Below are 22894 nucleotides of genomic sequence, written 5' to 3'. Positions count from 1 at the left end.
GTCAGCCACGGCAAGGAGTCTGCGAACGCTGCGCTGGACCATATGCTCGCGCTTGATGCAGAAGGATAAATCTGCCTTTAAATGCTGCAATAATGCTGTTTTGCTTCATATTAATTCAGTGTATCACCAAGAGCCACAATAACTAATTTTGTTTTGCCTGTATTATTAATATCATTTGGACTCTGATAGCTCAAGCAGCTATTGACAACTTTAACATCTATGCAGATATACATCTACAAAAAATACACAAAAAAACATGATATACATACAATCACTGGCCATTTTAATAGCTACACCTGTCCAACTGCAAGTTAACGCATATTTCTAATCAGCCAATCACATGGCAGCAACTCAATTCATTTAGACAATTAGACATGGTCAAGACGATCTGCTGCAGTTCAAACCGAGCTTCAGAATAGGGAAGAAAGGAGATTTAGGTGACTTTAAACTGCAGGAGATCGTCTTGACCATGTCTACGTGCCTAAATGCTTTGAGTTGCTGCCATGTGATTGGCTGTAGTAGTTGTACCTAATAAAGTGGCCGGTAAGTGTATATACTATAAGCAGTGCATCAAAAGATTTTCCCTATGAACATGAGTCATGAACAACAAACAATATTGAAACAATGGAAGCTAATAATGCAACCCAGTACTGGAAAAACACCCATACACACTCATTCACAAACACACTCATACACTATGGCCAATTTAGTTTATTCAATTCACTTTTACCGCATGTCTTTGGACTGTGGGTGGAAACTGGAGCACCCAGAGGAAACCCACATGAACAAGTGAAGAACATGATGTTTTATCATATTATTATATTGCTAAATTATTATACTTTTGTTTTCAAATTTTATGTTGTGTTTTTAAATTTAATACAGTTTTTCTAAATAATATTTTTTAATGTAAATTCATATTTAGTTTGTTGTGAATTTATATATTCTTTCATGAATTTATCAAGAGTACATAGTTCTCACTCTAGATGAGCTCACAAAACTGCAGATTTTTGTGTTAATAGGGCATTTATTACATATTAAATAACTATTAGTATATGCCTGAAAATAAGATGTGTAAATGTTCATTTTAATAGTTTATTATTCATTTACATACTCATTCAGAATGATCTTAAAACCACCAACTACACTTTAATAACTGTTTTATAAAAATTGCAATACTTAATTTATTAATGAAAAATGTATCATTAACAACTTATGATTATGACAGATTATTCGTGAGTTTATAAGCTAAGAATACAACATTTGCAGCTATGTTTATAAACTCCTAACTTAAGTTTATTAATGTATAGTTAATGCTTAAGTGAAGTGAAGTGAAGTGAGCACACACAAACCCACACTGCAAGCATACACCCGGAGCAGTGGGCCATTAAGCCTGGTTTATACTCGATGCGTCTGCTTGTTCGCTTGAGTGCTCGCGGCGAATGTGACGTCATTGCGGAATTTGCGAATGTTCGCTTTGGATGTGCATGACATGATTTGAGTTGAATATGAAACACTCTGAAGAGATTTTGTCTGAAACCGTACGATTGTACAGACATCTTTATGATCAGTGATCATAGAAATAACCAGATGATCAATAATTCTTGGCTAGAAATTACAACAGCTGTGGTAAAGGAGAAATGTTTTGTTAAAAGGTTTGGAAAAACCTGAAGGATAAATTTGTTAAAACCAAAAGAGGCCATGGCAAAAGTGGAGACCCAGGTACACTATTACAGAAATATGTTTTTCCACCAGTCATAGGTTTTACACTGATTTATATATTCCAATTTTGAATTTAAAACAATTTAATAATTTCAAAACTATAATTAAGGAACAAATTATTTCTTTGATAACTGGGAAGGAATATTTCAAACCTATCGGTTTACAATATACTGTTGGGCTGTTTTTCTAGGTTTTATTGGTGAAAATGGTGAGGAATGTTGGACCATTATTATTATTGCCTTTTTAGCATAAGAAGAGGACAAAAACTAGCCAGACAGTAATGTGTGAACTGTGGAGCGGGCTAAATCTAAAAAACATCTGTATTTTTTAGTAAGTGTATTTTTTTTTTTGCTTTTATTCTTGCCATAATAAAAATATATTTGTAGAGCAACTCATGTTCTCTTATCATTAATATTTTAATAAACTTTAAATGTCTGAGATATGAAAAAAAGCAAGTGAAGCTTCAAAGTTTGATAAAAAAATCTTGAATGGTTCTAAAAATCCTTATAGTCATTAAAATACTTTATAAAATAATACAAATAATTAGTTTAATTATATAGAATGATATTAATGATATGACGTAGTTCCGGAAACTTCCTACTTCTCTGTTTATCCGTCTGATTTTACGGTGGGTTTCTTTTGACCGCAGAGTCAGCAGAGGCCGCGATACGGCGCCGGCCGAAAGTATAAATTCAGCTTCAGGGTTTAGGTGCCTTAACAAATAATGAATAATGATTCATAGTGTGCAGTTAATATAATATATTACAAAGAAATGTTACAAAGTATTACCAAGAAATATGCAAAGAGTCACCTGAGCAGAATTATGGGAAAGCATACACTTTACAGAATATGTATAAAGAGTCGATTCAGCTGTTTTCAGGGAACAATGAGTAAAGTCATATTTTTACTTTCGAAAGGAGTAATAATTTGAGCAACAGATTATTTTCCTTTCAGTTTTAGCATAGATGCGTTTCATCAATAACGAAACCTTTTGTTGATTATTTACATAGTGATGATAATCAGTTTTAGCCATTAGCTGTTGCAGCTTTATAGGGTATAAACCTGTCATGTAGCCCCCACAAAGGTCAGAAAGGCCACCAGAAAGCATGTGTAGTTTGTGCATATGTGCACTGGACTTTGTTGAGTGCGCTCTTCCTTCAGTTACAACTGTGTTTATCAACCAACCCAAACAACTTCACTTTCAGAAATGTTGGATGAAAACAGCCCATTATGAGCAGTACACACAGCGGGCCGGACATCTGGATCTGTGCAAAATAGAGAGGGTCGTCTTCGCGTTTTGTCCTTTTCATCTCTGTAACTTCAGCTCTACGCTAACTTTTACACAAATCATAATATTTACATTATGCTCATATAATTATCATGTTTTGTTTTGTTTTGTTTTTTAGGTTGCCGTTACCTTGTATGGCTATGTAAAACATACACCTGCATAATGCAACGATCGCGTTCTACACCTCAGCTCAGTTTAAGAAAATATTTACTTCATCAAAGGTGTTTTTGAAAGTAAGAAAACGGAGTCAGTGATCTGGTTTGCAGTACTTAAAGGGCTTGGTAATTATATAAGTTATATTAATAGCTATTAGGACAGTGCGATGTTGAAGAAAATGTTGTAAGTAATGTGTGGTAGAATGCAAAATATTGACATATTCAATTTACAATATCATATTTTCTAAAATGCTATAACCAACATATTTTTCATACTTCTTCAGGGAAAAGATGCATCAATACAACTTAAAGTGAACAGCCATGGTTTACATGGTTGCCGTACAAAACAAAACATTTAAACAAGTCCGTAACTACTTTAATCAATAATGTATGATTTATTTGAATGAAAATATGATTTTAGATTTGTTATACTGCCATAGAAAAAAGGTATTATTCACTTGTTTTAATGTTATAGCGCCACCTATGGGCTGATCTCATAAAATTTCTGCAGGATTCTCTGTAATAACATAGTACATGTGCATTAGGGTTGGGCGATGTCGACCAATTTGGCATCGTACGGTGTCTAATGTGAAACATTATTTGTAGCCTACTTTTTCAACTACCTTACCCGCATGGTCTTTGTTTTACCCCTAAACAAATCATAAATAAATAAATACACACAAATTACCACCTGTTTTTCCGCGGGACTCTGGCATGAATAGGCAAAGTGATCTATGTCGTTATAATGGCATTGACAAACTTGGTTGGTAAAAAAGGTGCACAACCAACAGCAACCAACCAACAGTATCTGAGATTTTCACTAAAATAACTAAACACAAGCGTGATAGTGAAAGATTAAAGCAGTGTACTGATGCTGTGAGCCTGTGACTGACTGCTGGAGCTCAGAAGTGTGCATATGCTGCTGTGAGTGTGTTTGTCTGTGTGTGTGTGTGTGTGTGTGTATGTGTGTGTGTGGTCACGTGATGTACGTTTTCAGCGGTATTGTGTGGAAGGAGGGTTTTCAGAAATGCTAGATGAAACGTCAGTGTGGATCGTTTTCACTCAAAATGCCATTTTAAAACTAAGACATATTAGTGTAAACGGGGCTGCATGTATTTTTCTCAAGCGGGTTGCCACTGCGACGGGAGCTGGGGGTGAGGATCGCGATGCTTGCTCAACATCATGATGTCTATCGACCGTCAGCGATGGATGATTTTATCGTCTATTGACCCAACCCTCATTTGCATACAAAATTTCTTGAAGATTTTGAGTTTTAATTTATGATTTACTGATATTTTAGTTTATAAAACTTGGTATAGTGATACAAATGGACTTAATTAGTATATATATATATATATATATATATATATATATATATATATATATATATATATATATATATATATATATATATATATATATATATATATACTGTACTGTATATATTCATACATTTATTCATTCATTCATTTTCTTTTCAGCTTAGTCCCTTTATTATTCATAGGTCGCCACAGCGGAATGAACAACCAACTTATCCAGAATATGTTTCTCGCTGCAACCTATCACTGGGAAATACACTCTCATTTACACACACACACTATGGACAATTTAATATAAATATTAGGCATTTATCTAGGCAGTAAATTGAGTTTGAGAGAAAAATAACAAGGACTAGTTCTTTCATGTTGGTTTTTTAATATAGTTAATTTTGCTGTGGAGACCTCTGAAATAGACACTAAGCCGAAAGAAAATTAATGAATGCATGAATGAATGAAACAACAAATGCCATTGTTTCTTGTGCGTCAATGCTTTAAACTCACTTGAAAAACCTTAAATCATTACTATTTGCAGATCCTGCGGTATGTCTATTGTGAACGTGCACATTGATACATTGTATCAATGTTGAAATATTATATTGTACAGCCTTGCTCCATATCTGACTATGCCACTTTGGTTCCAATCGGGCCAAGGTAAAAAAAATAGCAAAATAGCCTAAAATGTTACCACAGTGGCATCCAGATCTGAGTTATGAGGTCTAGAAGTTATGAACAATAGTGTGTTTTGGATTGCTGTAGTGTCATCATTGGGCCAATCAGAGTGAGCCTAGGTGACGGGGTGGGTCCAACCAAAGACTATAGAATACACAAGACATGTAATTCATGTCGTTTTGAATGGGGAAAAGTGTAACAGTCAAAATGGCGAATAAAGCCCCGTCTACTAGTACAGGAGCCAATCACCAATGGGTATAGAGTGACGTTTCTCCGGGGAGAAGCTCAGACCAGATGTGTGCTTTTACACCAGTTTTTGTGGTCTACAAACACACTGGAATCTCAGTGAATACATGCTTGACAGACATAAGAAATATATCCAAGTAAAGCTTGAAATCTTTTGTTTTTAAATGATGCAACTACACTTGAAAACAAAAGTTTTTTTGGTTTTGTGATCTGTATGTAACAAATGCAAAGGACAGTCAGTCCTGTCAAATGCACATCACGTGATAGCAATTACTCAAACAGCCACAAACTTGTAAAAAAAGAGTCACTGTAATTTCTGGAGGAGATTTACGATCAAGACCAAGCTGTGGATTACTTCAGAAGAGTACACGATCAGACGATCATTATCCAGAGGATGACAATGTATAAAACTGCCATAAATGAGATTGGTGTTGTGATCTCGTTCCTTTCGAGTGCGCATGCGCATTAGCTTGGGCACCCTGAAAATATGCAGATTTTGTTTAATTCAGATGCTTAGAAACGAAACCTATGAGACAGTTGTTGTTTAGGTTTTATTGATGGTTCCAAATCTGTATCATAACCATAAGCTTCGCAAACAGTTTTGGAGAATTTGATGTTTCCCCATTGAGACAGAATGCACGAGCATACTGCCCGAGAGGTGTTTCAAAGATGGCCGCTGAGTGAAATGACTTGCCTTAAAGGGACTTTGGTACTACCATTTTGTTTACGACTTGCAGTTTGATCTGCCCAATCAGTTTTATGGCAGAAAGGTGACCTTTGGACTTTTCTTCAATTACAATGTTCTAAAAAACTACGCTTGAACACCAAATAAAAATAACCACCATTTTGCCAATCTGGTATAGATTTAAAATTCTAATAGTATTACGAACATCATGAATACAGTATTTCAGGATACATGCTTGGTTGCACATTGACATATAAATGAAGTCAGATTTATAAGCCCTCCTGTGATTTTTTTTCAAATATTTCCCAAATTATATGTGAAAGAGCAAGGAATTTTTCACAGTATATCCAATAATATTTTTTTTTCTTCTTCTGGAGAGGTCTTATTTGTTTCTTTTCGGCTAGAATGATTTTTTAAAAAACATTTTAACATCAATATTATTATCCCCCTTAAGCAGTATATTTTTCCAAGAACAAACCACTGTTAAACAATGATTTGCTTGATTACTTGCTTACTTTTGTTTTCTTGTCTTTCTTCCGTTGTGTACTCTGTCCTGTTCCTGGTGTGCATCCATTGGTCGAAAAAGCCATCAATCACTATTATGAAGTACTCGGCGCACCAATCAGGAGCTGGTCTGCCACGTATAAAAGGCACCACCAAACTCCTCACTTGTGTGGAGCTAGCATGTTCATTTGCATTTGTATAGTGCTGTTGTGTAGTTTGTCTCTTGTTTAAGTGATTTATTTATTAGATAAGCTTGTGCAGCTCAATTTAGTATTCATTGAGAAGTCGAACGATCTTTATGAGAATTGGATTATCAGATAAGCTCTTGATTTGCTAATGGCTAACAGTGTGTACTTTATGAGAACTAGGACTTTTGAGCAGCATAATTTTTTTTGAGTTAATTTATGGAGGAGTTGCCATATTTGGAATTATGTTTTTGGAGTAGGTTAGAAGTTTATTTAAGCGTCGCGCTGAAGATTACAGTTTTGTTTCTGCGTTTTTTTTGGCTAGTTAGTTTAGTGGGTTATTTCTTTGTTTTGGCAACACTTTTTTTTTTTTCGTTTTTCGTTTAATTCTGTTATTTACAATTGCATTCTAAATTCCTATATTCATTGTTTGATATGCTCTGTTTAATAAATTGTTAATTTTTGTTTCACTTATCCATCGTTTGTGTGTGCGTTCTCATTTTCACCCAGCATCATTAGAGACTCACTGAATGTTACATCTCATCCAACTTTATAACTTAAATGCGTAACACTAGCCTTTAAATGTCACTTTAGGCTGAATACTAGTATCATGGAAAATATCTAGTAAAGTATTATGTACTGTCATCATGGCAAAGATAAAAGAAATCAGTTATTATAAATGAGTTATTAAAACTATTAGGTTTAGAAATGTGTTGAGAGAAAACTCTTCTCTCCGTTAAACAGAAATTGAGGGAAAAATATACAGGGGGGTAATAATTCAGGGGAGCTTATAATTCAGACTTCAATAACTACATTGCCTGATGTGCTGAAAAGTCTTTCAGAGGGTATGCGAGTGACAGACCCACAAAGACACTTTTTTCAATTGTTATGCAATATTTTGATCATTCCAATATTTACTAATAACTGTATACTACAGTAGACAAGATCTTCAGGAATACACGTTATACCCCGCTTCATCAGATCTTTTGGTGTTTGATACGTTTTTCATTTTTCATGGATAAAATAACATATGACCATAAGGGGTGGCATGTATCCAGGACAACAAAGCCCAAATAAATAAGGGGAGAGCAGTCAGTGTACATTTTGGATAATGTTCTGATCTGTTCAAGTTTAAACAGGCTGTGCGTTCAGACTTTTGCCCCTCCTAGAAACTCACAGAAAAGGAAAGAACCAAAAAAAAAGACTCTTGCGTGACGCGTGGACCACTTTGTCTTGTCATTTATTGCTCATTCCTAAGTGTTTGTGTTTTACTATTCATTCTCGTAGGCTACAGTTTAATGAACTCTTTCAACATGGTCCTCATGAACTAAAGGATTAAAAACATTATCCTGCTGTCTGTACAGTCATCAGATCTTTTTTCAAGATAGCAGAATGACACCACTGTGGAGTGAAAGTCCATGGATAGTAATGATATTAGCAAATTTAATAGATCTGGCAGTATGCGGAGATGCCCAAGAACTTGTTTTGCGTTGTGTGATGGAGATGAGGGCTTGTTGGGTTGTCCACTTTACGTGTAGGCGTCATGTTTATACAGATTGCACTCACGGAAAGTCTGTCATTTCTCAGAAAAGTTCTTTGGAAGGTTGAGCTTCTCCAAGTGCCTTGAACCCACTACTATAAATTGTTTGTTCGAAACAGCTTGGCGTAGGTGAATAAAAATCACCAATTACGCATCTTTGTCAATTACTGTTTAAAGGAAATGACAGCATTGAGCAACGCGTGTATTTACAACCCTATTTTGTAACATTAATAATATTTTAAAGCCTGTTTTCTATGGGAGTGGACCTTTTATATACAAATGTTGTGCTTTTCTGCACTGTCAGGTGTCTGACTCATAGTGCCCGTAATAAAGACAACCGCGTCTTACGATAAATAGTCAATACTGTGGTTAGAAGGCCAAATATCATCATGACTTGTAAGAAAAATAGTTTGCAAGATTTTTATTTTATTATTATTATTATTATTATTATTATTATTATTTATTATTATTATTACAGTATGTATTACAGTACAGATACTTAATAAAAAACCTACTATAAATTAAAAGCAATAACGTATGCTATGTTTTTTTTTTTTTCACAAGCTGACGTAACATAAATTCCGCTTTTAAATAATAGGTCATCTATAGCTTTCATCATGATCCACGACTGTGTTCAAAATGACATCAATGTTTTTAAAGTGCACTGCGAAAGGAGCGCAGTTGTAAACATGAAGATTGCTAAAACTGAACTGTAAAAATTCACCTAAGACAGTTGACTTTAATGCTTTTTTTTTTAATAATTCCAAGTTTAAATGTCAGAATGTTGTAAATGAATATGGCATAAGGGGGATAACTTGGAATTGAACATAGCCAAAAACTATGTTTCTAACTACAGCTCCAGAGGTGTAGTTGCAAGCATAGAAGTTTGCGACTCAGTTTGTGAATGTTCGTTGGAGCGACGGATTTGGGAAATGCCAAATCAACGAACTATGTTTGTAACGACGGAACTTGCAACCTTAGTTGGCTAACTATGGTTTTTGGAAACGCACTCCAGTATCGGTGAATTGGGTCAACAAAATTGTCCATAGTGTATGAGTTCTTGTGTGAAAATGTGAGGGTGTATGCCATTCCCTTTGTTCATCTTTGGAACACAAATTAAGATATTTTAGTTGAAATCCGATTTCATCCAAGTCCAGGAAAATGCTAAAAACCATCCTCAAAACAGACCACATGCCTTCAATAGTTCAATCTAAATATTATCAAAAGAAAAACAATCAATTCATTCACTTTTATTTCTTCTCCTCAGTGTCCAAATAGGATGAATTAGGATGCATAAATTAAAAAAGAAACGCAGTTGTTTTACTTATTTTAAAAAACGCATATATTTTTTGAGTATATGGAAAATAGTTGTATGCTTCTCTTTTGTTAGTATACTGTAAATCCTTCATTATATTTATGCATTTTATTGACCTCAGCAAGCTCAATGGATTAACTCATTTGTATAGGTGCTGGAAATCCTTGGAAATGCTTGAAGTTTAATCTGGTGATTTCAGCGTTTGAACAGTGCTTAGTGTTTGCATAACGTTTTTCAAGTGTTGATTCTTGAAAATTTCAGAATAATTTGCTTCTTGAGTCTGTGCCTGTAGCGTGATCCGCCTGCCTTTTTTAAAATCTTAAATTGTTGTGATTAAAAAGTGGGAGAAGACAAAATACACAGGGATTACCTCTTCAGCAGTGGACAATGCATGAAAGTAAAATAAATATCAATTTAAGATAAAGGATGACACATTTAAGAAAGAAAATGATAGTAAATTCCATGTGTGGCTTGGGGCAAACATGACATCAAAATGTTCCTTAGAATACTATCCTATATGATAGGATATGCTAACCAATAATATCAAATTTGATGATAAACACTGAATTCAAAATGATTAGCCCTCCTAGAATTTTTTTTTTTAAATATATATATTTCCCAAGTGATATTTATTACAGAGCAAGGACATTTTCACATTATTTCCTAAAATATTTTTTTCTTCTTGGGAAAATAATTTTTTTTTTAGTTCGACTGGAATAAAAGCAGTTTTAATATTTTTTTTAAATGAATTTTACGGTCAATATTATTAGCCCCTTTAAGAAAATATTGGTCACATTTTATTTTGATGGTCTGTTTGTTGAATTTTTGCATCTACATGCCAACTAATGCTCATTATATTATAAGTAGACTGTTAGGTTGGGATTAGCGTTAGGGTTATGGTTAGTGTAAGATGACATGTACTTGTTAAGTTCCTTATAGTCAGTTAAATGTCTGTTGAAAAAGCAGTATCAACAGATATTAAGCAGACAGTCTAATACTCAAATGGACCATCAAAATAAAGTGTTACCGTAATATTTTATTTTCGGTTGGGTACTGAACAAATCACGCTTATCCAATAACTCGCCTCATTAACCTTACTTGCTTAATTAACCCAATAACCTGCAGTTTAAAGGAACACATTTTACAGTCTCCTAGAGTAAACAGTTGACTTGAACCATTTTTGAACCCATTAATCTGATTTCTTGTTCTAATTCAATTCATTATTTTAAGCTCATCTAAAAGTGACCCCACTTTTAGATGAGCTTAGAATAATGAATTGAATTAAATTGGACCATTAGCATTTTGTTTGAAAAATAAAAAAGAGTTTTGATAAATGTTCATATTTAAAGCTTGAGTCTTCTGTAGCCAGTGTTGGAGAAAGATACTTTTCGAAAGTTGTGCATTACAATATTGAGTTACTCCCCCCAAAAGGTAACTGATTACGTAGTTACTTTTTATGGAAAGTAATGCGTTATATTACTTTTGAGGTATTTTTGCGCTACTTTTCCTTACCTGGCTGAGGTTTGATTTCTTTCAGAACTTGCAGGTGTTTTTTCACCTTTTTTATAGAGCAGCTCTGCATTTAACAACCACCTATAGAACCTACACCTTCATATTCCTTTAAAAAAATGAAGGATAAATGTATATTTTGAGAACTTTCTGAACCCACAGCTATACATGCTGTATATACAGATTATTGAAAGTATGTAAATTAATGTGTTTGCCATTTTTGTATGTTTTGTTTAATTAGTTAAGTAAATTTACTGTCCGTTGAAATAAAGATTGCAATAATGCCTAAGAGTACATAATATTAAATAATTTATATTAAAGCAAAAAAAGCTGATAAAAAAACACATCCCCAAATCAAAATAATTCTTTGAGCTTTATACATTGAATATATTGCTTTAAGTGGCCATAACAAATATCTAAATCGTTTCCCAAAAGATAAAAAAATCTTACTATGTTACAAAACGTAGCCGCTTCAGCAGTAGACAGTTTCTCAACATGCATTCTTCAGCAATCTTGCATCCTCGTGTTCTCGATTAACGTCATCATCAACCGCCAAAGTTCAGTTTCAAAACTCAAGACCGCAAGAACGGAGGACGCGTGAATTTCCCGGATGTGTTCTTGATATCGAGGACGCATCGATGCAGACTTGAGCACAAAACTCGCTCGAAAGTTCTAGAAGTCATTGTGGCTGAATAAAGGAAGTGGGAGGCTCAGCATTTTATATAGATTAATTATTAAAGTTCAGAGATATAACTTATTTATCTCAGGAGTTTCCTTAATTGAAACGGTGAAAGGAAACATTACCATGAAAATCTTAATAAAGCCATAAACAATGTGTGCTTAAATTCATATTAAAATTTGTTTTATTTGAATTGTGCAAAGTATATTTGTAAGGTTTGTGTGAATGTTACATATATATAGAAAAGGGGAAAAACAATAAATCATTGTAGGAAGGCTGTAATGTTTAAATCATTTTCCGTAAAAAATGCGTAAAGGTCATGTGATGATCAGGAAGAACGCAGCATCTCATTTCTCACAGTAAACGTTCTCTATTCTCGCGGTCTCCCGAGTTTGTAACTTGGCAACAAAGGTCTCCACAAGAACATGAGTCCATTCTCTGGATTCTTGGAATTGAGAAACAACCAGTGGTTGCCTCTCCTCAACAACCTTTTTTTAGTTTAGTCGAATAATTTTTTTTACCTGGAGAACATGAACAGATATCAATCGTTTGTTTGTTGTTTAGCTGGAGGTGGGGTGCGAGTGTGGTGCTTTGCATGTAGTTTTGTTTTGTTTTTTTTGTTTTTTGATGTCACGTTTCTTGCAATTGTCAAGAGTTTTACTTACACATAATCTACACTTAAGTCTCCAGCCTGCCATAGTTTCTGTCTCTGACTGTCTGTAGTGATGACAGGCGATTCGTAAATGAATCATTTGTTTCAACCCGGATCTTTTAAGTGATACGAACTGAGTTGTTGTGAAACGGATTGCATCTTTAGTAAGTACTTAATTATTTACATTTTAAAAAACCGGATGCCCCTCCTATTCGAAATAAACCAATATCCTGAGTTATTCAGTTACTAGAACAGTACACTGACTCATCTGCTGTGAAAAAAAGACCTGAGGATGATGATGAGTGCAAGTTGACTGCCTCTTCCCTCGCAGCACGCTCTCTCAACCTGACTTAAGTAAATTTTTTCTGCAATATATTTTTTAGAAACCAATTAAGCAAGGTAAAAAGAAACTCACGTTACATTTTTTTTAAGTAACTCAAATAATATTTCTTATTTTTTAAAAGTAATGCCTTATATTACTCATTACTTTTAAAAATGAATATCATTACGTAACATGCGTTACTTTTAACGCGTTACCCCCAACATAGTCTGTAGCACCATCAGGTAATAAGACTGACAGAAAATAAAAATTGACTATTCTTTAGGTCAGTATTGCAAGAAACTATACTCTCATTAGTGCAATAGTCAAGAAACCCTGCAGCTGTACTATGGCTGCACCAGGCGGAGTGATATTACGATATTATGAATGGGATGTTTTCAGAAAGCACCTTGAAACCATGGAGACATAAGAGACGCACATAAATTTTATTTAAAATAAATCAAAATAAATTCAATAATTTCAACATTCCACAAATACACTGGAAATTGCTTGAAAAGTGCTTAAATTTGACTTTGGAAAAGGTGTAAGAGCCCTGAAAACATGTGGTGTGGTGCAAGGAGATTTCTAACGAATAGCTATTTGACATTCCTTCCTGTCATTGGTGTCCTGTCAGTAAGCCAGTAAGCGGAGTCTGTCTTGATTGGCTGAGACTGATCCCGCTGGATGAGGTTGGCTGTGTTCACACATGCTCTTCGTGCATTGGAGTGCAGGTCTGCAACGGCATGCTCCAAGATCACTTAACCGTATCTTTTGACTGTAAGTGTGTGTGACGCATCAGGTTTTGTGGAGGAGGAAGGATTTCCTCCATCTACCCGACTCCACCCGCCTCTAAGCATGACTGTGTGGCGTCTACCTGAAGGGCTGAGTTTCATTCAACACCCACTGGGTGAAACTGAAAGGTTCGAAAGAAGCAGTACCGAGGACCGACTTTGAAGTGTTACCTGTTTGCTCAGTTGCAGACGTGCCAGTGCTTGTGCTGAAGGAAACGGCTCAGGAACGGATTTGTGAATGTAGCATGTCTGAAGTTACTGTAAATAAAACATTATTACATCCTTTCATGCCTCAGATCAGATTTCAGACTACACAACTAAAATGATGTTACAATTGTTATACTATGTGTTTCATTAAAACAAAATCCTTTTTTAAATTTAGAATATTTTTTTCCCCCAATTTCTGTTTAATGGAGAGATTTTGTCAACATTTCTAAAAAAATTAGTTTTAATAATTCATTTCAAATAACGGATTTAATTTATCTTTGCCATGATGACAGCAAATAATATTTGACTTGATATTTTTCAAGACACTTCTATTCAGCTTAAAGTGACATTTAAAGGCCTAACTATGTTAATTAGGTTAACTAGGCAGTTTGAGGTAATAGTAGGTAGGCAAGTTCTTGTATAATGATGGTTTGTTCTGTTGACTATTGAAAAAATTAATAGCTTAAAGGGGCTAACAATATTGACCTTAAAATAGTTTTAAAAAAAATAAGATGTTTTAATTTAGCCGAAATGAAGCAAATAAGACTTTCTCCAGAAGAAAAAACATTATCAGACATACTGTGAAAATTTCCTTGCTCTGTTAAACATAATTTAAAAAAGAAAAAAAAATCAAATGGGGGCTAATAATTCTGATTGCAACTGTATATTTGCCTTATTTTTTATGTTCTCAGCATTATATTAATCACTTGTTAATGTCAATGTGTTTATTTTAAACATGAAAGCTATATGGGTCATCTAGAATATAATACATCATGAGCGTATTAGATTAAACAGTATGTACAGTTAAAGAAATTAGCCCTCCTATGAAATTGCATTCTTCATTTTTTTACAGTATTTCCTATAATTTTTTTGTCCCGAGGAAGTTTTATTTCTTTTCGTTTGGTAGAAATAAAAGCAGTTTTTAAATTAGAAAACAAAATAAAGGTCAATGTTATTAACACCATTAAGAAATAATTTTTTTTTTTTTTCGATTGGCTACAGAACAAACCACTGTTATACAATAACTTGCTTTATTTGCATAACTTGCCTAGATAACATAATGACCAATTAAGTCTTTAAACTGCACTTTAAGCTTCATCTTGCAATATAAGTAGAACAATATTATGTTTTGTCATGATGGCAAAGACAAAAAAAATTATTATTAGAAATTAGCTATTAAATCTATTACATTTAAAAATGTGTTTAAAAAATCTTCTCTCTGTTATAAGCAATACTTTTACATTTTTTACAAAGAATTACATTTTCACATGAGGGCAAATTCACGAGTTAACAGGTGTTTGAAAGGCTAAAGAATATTTGGCGTGCTGTCCAGGAAGAGGGCTCTGAGCTCGGAAAAGACACTTCAACTCGTGTTATTCACCTGGTCCGGAAAGTGAGAGACGTTGAGTGAAGTGTCCAGTGGTGGAAAAAGTACTGAAAATTCATACTCAAGAAAAAGTACGATTACTTGCCTAAAAATGTAGTGCAAGTAAAGTTAAAAGTATTGGTTGTAAATATTACTCAAAGTATGAGTAAAAAGTAGCCCTTTCAAAAGTACTCTTGAGTAGTGAGTATTACGCTGTTAAAAGCTAATGCATTTACATGTAATTTGTGCATGTGTGTAAACGTAACATTCTGTAGTGTATCTAGTTATTGCCCAGCTGGCACACAATGTCATAAGACGTTATTATTAGGTTAGATTTAGGTTGTGACTTCAGGTGACCAAAATTCAACATCTAGCCAGCGTCTAAGGACAATGTTATTTTGATGTCCAATAATAACGTCAAGTGACGTTGATATTTGGTTGATTTTAGGTTGTTAGAAAGTAACCAAAATCCAACGTCGACCCAACATCTAAAATCAACATCATATTGACATCAAATACTGACATTTATTCATCATGTAGGGCAACCTAAATCCAACGTCTGATAAATGTCAATAGTGGTAACGTCCACACAACGTCAAGCTGTTACATCATTAGACGTTGATATTTGGTTGGTTTTAGGTTGGACGTTGGACATTGACGTTGACCTGACGTTGAGTTCTGACATCAACTCGATTTTCATTTCTAAACAAAATGCAACGTCCCTATAATGTTGGTGTACAACGTCAATCTGTGTTCCCTCATATCAAGTGTTGGGGAAATTTCTAGAAATAAGCAATAAAATAGATAATTGAAATATTACTAAAATTCAAACTTCTAATCTGCTATTTACATTGTTTTGATTATTATTAAATTGGATATTTTTTTTATGTCTGGGCTTGGTCTGGTTTTACACTGATGTACATATTACAATTTTGAATTTAAAACTATTTAATAGTTACAAAACTATAATTAAGGAACAGATTATTTCTTTGATAACTGGAAAGGAATATTTGAACCTGTCGATTTACAATATACTGATGGCCTGTTTTTCTAGGATTTATTGGTGATAATGGTCAGGAATGTTGGATCATTATTGCCTAAGTTATTGGATAAGTATAGGACTAGCCAGACAGTAATGTGTGAATTGTGGAGCGGGCTAAATCTAAAAACACATCTGTAATTTTTTGTAAGTGTACTTTTTTGCTTTTATTCTTGCCATAATAAAAGATATATATTTGTAGAACAACTCATGTTCTCTTGTCATTAATATTTTAATAAACTTTAATAGGTAAAACAGTTTGAGGTATGAACAAAGGCAAGTGATGCATCAAAGTTTAATTTAAAAAATCTTCAATGGTTATAAAAAATATTTAGTTAAAAAATAATTAGTTTAAAAATATTTAACGATATTAATGATATGACGTAGTACCGGAAACTTTCTACTTCTCTGTTTATCCGTCTGATTTTACAGTCAGTTTCTTCTGACCGCTCCCTGTCGTTTTAAAGAATATCACAACGGTGAACGCACCAAGTATAAAAGCCTTGTCTGTTTCATGAGGTCAGTGGATCGGTCAGCGGAGGTGTGCGATGCGGCGCCAGGCGAAAGTATCAATCCAGCTTAATACCCTCACAATTACCGTATAAATGGAAAGCTTACTTAATCAACTTTCATGTGATGAATAAAAAACTGAAACTTTAAAAAAAATGAGACTTATAACTAGTTTTGTGGTCCTATAGCTCACATTTAACGTGAAAAGCTCAAAATCTAAGAGTTTTCTCAAGAAGTTTAAACTGTCATATAGACGTGCAACACAAACATATAATTTTAGAGTTTCATGGAAAGATATTTTGATATTTATAGTGCAGTCCAATCAGTCAGGTCAGTTTCTGTTGAATGTACAGTATCACAGTTTCAGTGTGAATGACAGGAGTGTTTCTATGATCTTCTCGGCTGTTGTAGTCTGACATTTGTCCCACTTGTCATGCCAAACAAGACCACAGATCCTCATCAAACCTTGGTAAAACTCCAGCAAGTCTGGTCTTGTCAGGCCTGCCATGCTTATGTCAGCAATGTGCTAAAGAGAGGAAGAGGATGACGCAGGCATTATGCCTCTATAATGCCTTCCCATTGATAAATAACTGTTAAGTATTCAAGTAGTACTTGAGCCTGAGTACATGAATAGAGTATATGATGACTGCAGTTTATACACATCAATCTTTAGAGCTGAATCATGTTTTCAGTCATTTGGAAGTCTTCAAAGCAGCACAGTCATGCAGAAGTTAAATGGATAGTTTACCCAAAATGAAAATTTACTCATGATTCACTTTCAAGTTGGGTTAGGGTTCCAAACCTTTATGCGTTTCTTTCTTCTGTTAAACACACAGAAATATATTTATTTTTTTTAATTCAACAATTCTTTTAATCTAAAAAACACAAATCACATTACAATTCATAACAGTATTCCATAATCACCTTAACAGTTAAATATTCAGCTCATCACCGAGGAAATCCAAACAACAGAAAAATATATAGGGCTCTATTTTAATGATCTAGATGCAAAGTCTAAAGTGCATGGTGCAAGGGTGTGTCCGAATCCACTTTTGCTACTTTAAGGACAGAAAAATACAGTTTGCGCTGTGAAATTTATTATTTACATGGCGGTCTTTGTAAGTGGACAAAACGAACACTTAACTTGCGAGAAAACAGTTAAACAGACCATCTGCAGCGAGGATAAAGAATGAGACTCCTCCATTCAGCCTCTTTACTTTCTCTTTACTTTACTTTTACTCTCTACTTTACTCCTTTACTTTAGTGGAGTAAGGAAATGGTGTTGTATGCACTCCACTGAAGACATCCATTAGCCTACATATTTAATTTTAACCACAAAGATTTGTTTCAAAACTATTTCTAAACATTCTAGCAAACGAAATTGGTTTCAAAAAGATTTTTTTTCCAAGAATAATATACAAATAATATTTTTGTTTGTGCCCGTCCAACTGTGAGATGATAATTTGTTCCGCTCTTTGAAAAATAAGGATTTAATTAATGCTTTAATTAATTTAGATTTCAAAGAAAATGTCTTAATATTAAAAAGGAATCATAAGTTTGATCCTATCAATGTCATAACGAATGCCTTTGAAAAATGTAGCCTAGTTTACTTTTTAATGCTTTGTTTCATCGTTTATCTTTATTCAAAAGTAGCAGAGTATTTATAGCTAATGTATAGGCTATTTCAGTCTGTTCACATCCCGCCCTTTGTGCCCCCTGGCGGCATAGTCGCAAACTGCAGTCATACCTAAAAAACATGTTCTTACTCCTTTAGAGCGGTGGCGGTACATGCGGTAATGGCCATATTAAAGTGTCACCTACTGTAGCAACAAATTACGCCATTCAAGTCTTGCACCTTGTATGATAGGGCCCAAATTATTAACGATTAAAATTTCAATGAAAATACATGAAAATTAAGGTTGTCTTGCAGTTGTACTCATTCATCCTGATTTTATATGTTGTTAGAAATTAACCCAAGTTCTATGCACTCCTCCAGCATTATTAGCATACACACTTCTAAGGCAATTCCAGTCATACCATTTGCATTTACGTAAAATCATCCTGGGATTGTGATACAGCCAATCTTGAGAAGAGTAAATGATTTTCCCCTATATTATGTTCCACTGATCTGTAGGGTTGGGTACCGAAACCCGGTGCCATTATAGCACCGGTACCTTTGTAACCGGTATTTATCGGATCAAATCAGCATATGAATTTCGGTGCCTAATTTTGGTGCCACTGGTGCTGCAACAAGGACATAAGAAAGGGGTGCATCAAAGGCACACATATGGCTTGTTTCCACTGACTGGTACAGTACGGTAGGGTTCGGGTCGGTACGGGTCACCTTGATCAGGCTTGCGTTTCCACTACCAAGGGTACACTTTTGGTGGGCGTGGTGTATGACAGAAAGTTTCAGTCGACATCATTCTCGCTCAAGGAACTGTCTGCAAAAAAGCTGTACAGGTCGCTCACATATGAGAAGCACTCCTCACAAAACAGATGCTTTACACACATAAATACTTGTGTAGAAATTTTGATTACTAACTTTTCTATGAACATGAGTTTATAGATTATAATTATATGAGTTTATAGATTATAACTGCAGATCAATGACAGTGCGAAACAGCCTACTGTAACATCTGTAAATATATTAAATAAATAAATGAACATATATAAACACATACAGCCCCTTACAGTCTCCGATATGTTACCAACTACAGAAGAACTACATATAGCAGACATTACGTCCATATTTAGGTTCAAAAACAAAACAAAATACCTACAGTAAGTGAAAACCTCTCATCTGTGTCTGTAATCTTCAGCAGCACATGTAACCTCTGTTAGACAGTAATTCCATCATTTCCAGTTCATATTAGTCCAAAAGGTGAAGATAATAGTTTTACATGGCATTTTGTTCATGTTTGCTGAAAAATAATGTGCTCCTTTTTTCCGGCTTCTCCTTTGTTTTTTTGCGCTTCACTCTCGCATTTGTCAGTGTCTGACAGGATCGGGTTTCAAAAGCACGTCAATAATCAAGCGCAGGTTATTATCATCAGCTCAAGAAGTTTGTTATTTCAGGTATAGACGCAGGGCGAACTCAAGGAAGAAAGCAAAACCGCTCGCACTTCAGTCTGCCTCATAAAAAACTACGAGGCACAGGGTAGATTCGGGTAGATTCGACGACAAGGTTTGTTTGAGCGCGGATTGACCATGGCAGCGTGCTCGTTCAACACGCATGATCAACACGCATGTTCATCAAATTTGCTTTTAAGCGTTCTAAAGCTAATTTTAAGCATTCTAATTTTACAAGCAAGGATTCTGACACAACATCGTGAAGAAAATGATTTACAAAAGTTGCGTCTAAGGGGGAAACACGTCAAACTTAATGACACATTTGAGGGCTCAAAGGCAGAGGAATGCACTGTCTCTGACATCATCTGGCACTTTCAATAAGTACGTACATAGACACTAATGCTCTGATTTTAATATGATTTAGACAATACTCTGATTTAGAGTCTAGACTGCCATGTAAACAGTGATTTTTGATAACCTTAAAAGGACCAGAGACACCTGCGTTTTTTTCTTTCCATTTAACGTGCGGTATCAAATTCCATTAAATAAGCACTCTTCCACCAGTCCCCGTGTCAGACTGCGGAGATATGACTGAGGCCTCTCTCTGCGCGCTCTAGGTGACACTTGCACTTACTCTCTCTGTCATTATGGTGCAGCGCGCATTAGCCTAGTTACCCGCATTCGTCAGAGGTTGACGCCCAAATGACACAGGTAATAGCGATAGTCCTCGGCTATGCAGAGACCATTATTAATCAGAAATTGAGTGTACATAGTTTTACGTTAGGAAATACAGTATTGAATTTACCGTCGGCAAGTACCAAAGAACAGATGTAACACATTGATCAAATGTAGTTTTCAATCACACTCATGTAAGTCATATTCAACTCGTTTAGTTTTGCCTTCATTCATTTTTGATTTTCGTCTTCAACACATGATTTATTTACAACACATTTTTTAAACATAATAGTTTAACATAATAGTTTAACTAACTAATTTTAAATATCTACTTTTTTATCTTCCCCATAGTGACAGTCAGTGCATAACATTTTACTAGACTAGACAGTTGTATTCAGACAAAGTCCCTTTAAGTGTTTTATAGTCTTTTATTCAGATTAAAGTGTAATTTAAAGACTTAATCAGTTAACTATGAAAGTTGAAATAATTAGTCAAATTATTTTGTAACTGATTTGTTGTGTATATCAAAAAATATACAGTAAATATTTCTTAAGGAGGCTATTAATACTGACCTTAATTTTTTTTAATTAAAAACTGCTTTTATTCAAGAAATAAACAATAAGATATACAACTTATTATGACTGCAGAATATTTTTTTATTAAACACTGTGAAAATTTTCATAAACATTATTTTAAATGAATGGGAGGGCAAAAAAGCAACTCATGTAAACACCTTGATCATATTATTGTCTTATTCAGATTAAGGCAAATCATTAGATTACTGATAACCATGTAAACAGTCACAAGCCCCAACCCTAGAAAAAAGGAGTTCAGTATTTTGATGACAGTCTTTCCATAGGTTAGTAGTAAGCTAATGTATTTTCATAATGCAAGTCTTAAATTCATGCTAACCAACAAATGATCAAATATATTAGTGTAATTCAAATATATAAAATATGAATTGATGTTTACTTTAAACTTTAATTATATTGTTCTATTAAAATGATTTTTAAAAAGATTTTGTCAAGTAAAAGATTTTTCTAGAGTCATCCACCATAATTTTGTGGCTCAAAAGTATCGGTTCAGGCACTGTTTTGGCACCGGTACCATTTTAAAAGTATCGATTTAGCACCAGTATCGAAATAATCCCCAACGATACCCAACCCTACTGATCTGTCACCAAGAAGGCATAGTCATGGTACTGCAGGTAAATCACAACCCTAACAATTCCTAACAAGTATTACACACATTTTAAACCAGAATGGCTAAACTATTGAACATCCCTAGATCATGTGTATATAAGTGTCCTCTTCTTCATTACACTTCAACATAAACTTCTTCCAGCCGTTTTAAGATGTCTGGATGGTATACAATACAACCTGATCTCAAAAGGAAACGTAACTATTTTACATTTTGTCAGTTTAGTGGCTAATTCGTACAAATTCAATACAAGTTTAGTCATACGAAAATGTATGTTTTTAAAAAAAAGAAGGCATGGCACCGAATCCCACCCCTAAACCCAACCGTCATTGGGGATGAGCAAATCATACAAAATAGTACGAATGAGATTGTACGAATTCATATACTCACAAAGTAAGGTGAAATTTTGTTGAAAAAATGTTATCTATGTATTACTTTGTACACTGAAAAATTTAAACTACTGTGTCTTTCCTTTAACGTGCATTTTCATATAGGGCCAGAGTAGTTTTACTTTAATCCAGCAGTTTATGCGACCACAGGCGGTTGAACATTAATTATTTAATAATTAATTTATTGGTTTCAGTTTTTATCTTTCTCTGTGAGTTTGATTACCGTTTAGCATGGCATTTATAGTCATACTGAAAGCACCAGCAGATAGTTTACCTCATTGTTGAAAATAAAGCAACTAGCAATAGCATATTTTAACGTTATTTGTCATAGTATTTAAGTCAAACCAAAATAAATCAATTCATTAATTGTCTATAAAAACAGCATTTTACTTTTGAGTCAATGTGTTTCTTTTCCCTTGGCAGAATAAACAAGTTGTTTAATACTAAAATAAATTTTTCTTTTTCAAAAGTCAAAAGTATAATTTGAGGGTAATTTATAAATTTAGATTTTATATTTAGATCATTTCAATTGGCAAATTACAGTAATTTTCTAGGTTGGTCCAAAGCAAGATTATACTTTTGATCTAAGGGTAAAATAGATTGTAGTTAAGTAAAAATATATTTAGTGTTTCTACTGTATAATAAACAATATTTTTACTTTATGTGAAAGCAATTTTTTATTGACCACAATAAATATTTAAATTTTGCATTAAATTACATTTCTTTTATTAAATCAAAGTTAAATGATTGCTGTAACAATTTAAAGTAATTTTTTAAAAGTTGTTTTAAAGTGTTTTTTTTTTTAAGTGTACTGAATGAATTACAAAAGAAGATATTTTGAAGAAAGCTGAAAACCATGTC

At 34.0% G+C, this 22894-nt stretch overlaps 1 protein-coding gene across 5 annotated transcripts in view; it reads left to right on the top strand.

Moving 5' to 3' along the window:
- LOC130235728 (pro-neuregulin-1, membrane-bound isoform-like) overlaps nucleotides 1-22894 on the top strand; it is a 196319-nt gene that overhangs the window by 69690 nt on the left and 103735 nt on the right. The window lies entirely within an intron of this gene.

Source organism: Danio aesculapii, chromosome 10 (genome assembly GCF_903798145.1).
Source record: "Danio aesculapii chromosome 10, fDanAes4.1, whole genome shotgun sequence".
Taxonomy (NCBI): domain Eukaryota; kingdom Metazoa; phylum Chordata; class Actinopteri; order Cypriniformes; family Danionidae; genus Danio; species Danio aesculapii.
The sequence above is the reverse complement of the archived record's forward strand: the minus strand, read 5'-3'. Positions and strand labels throughout refer to the sequence as shown.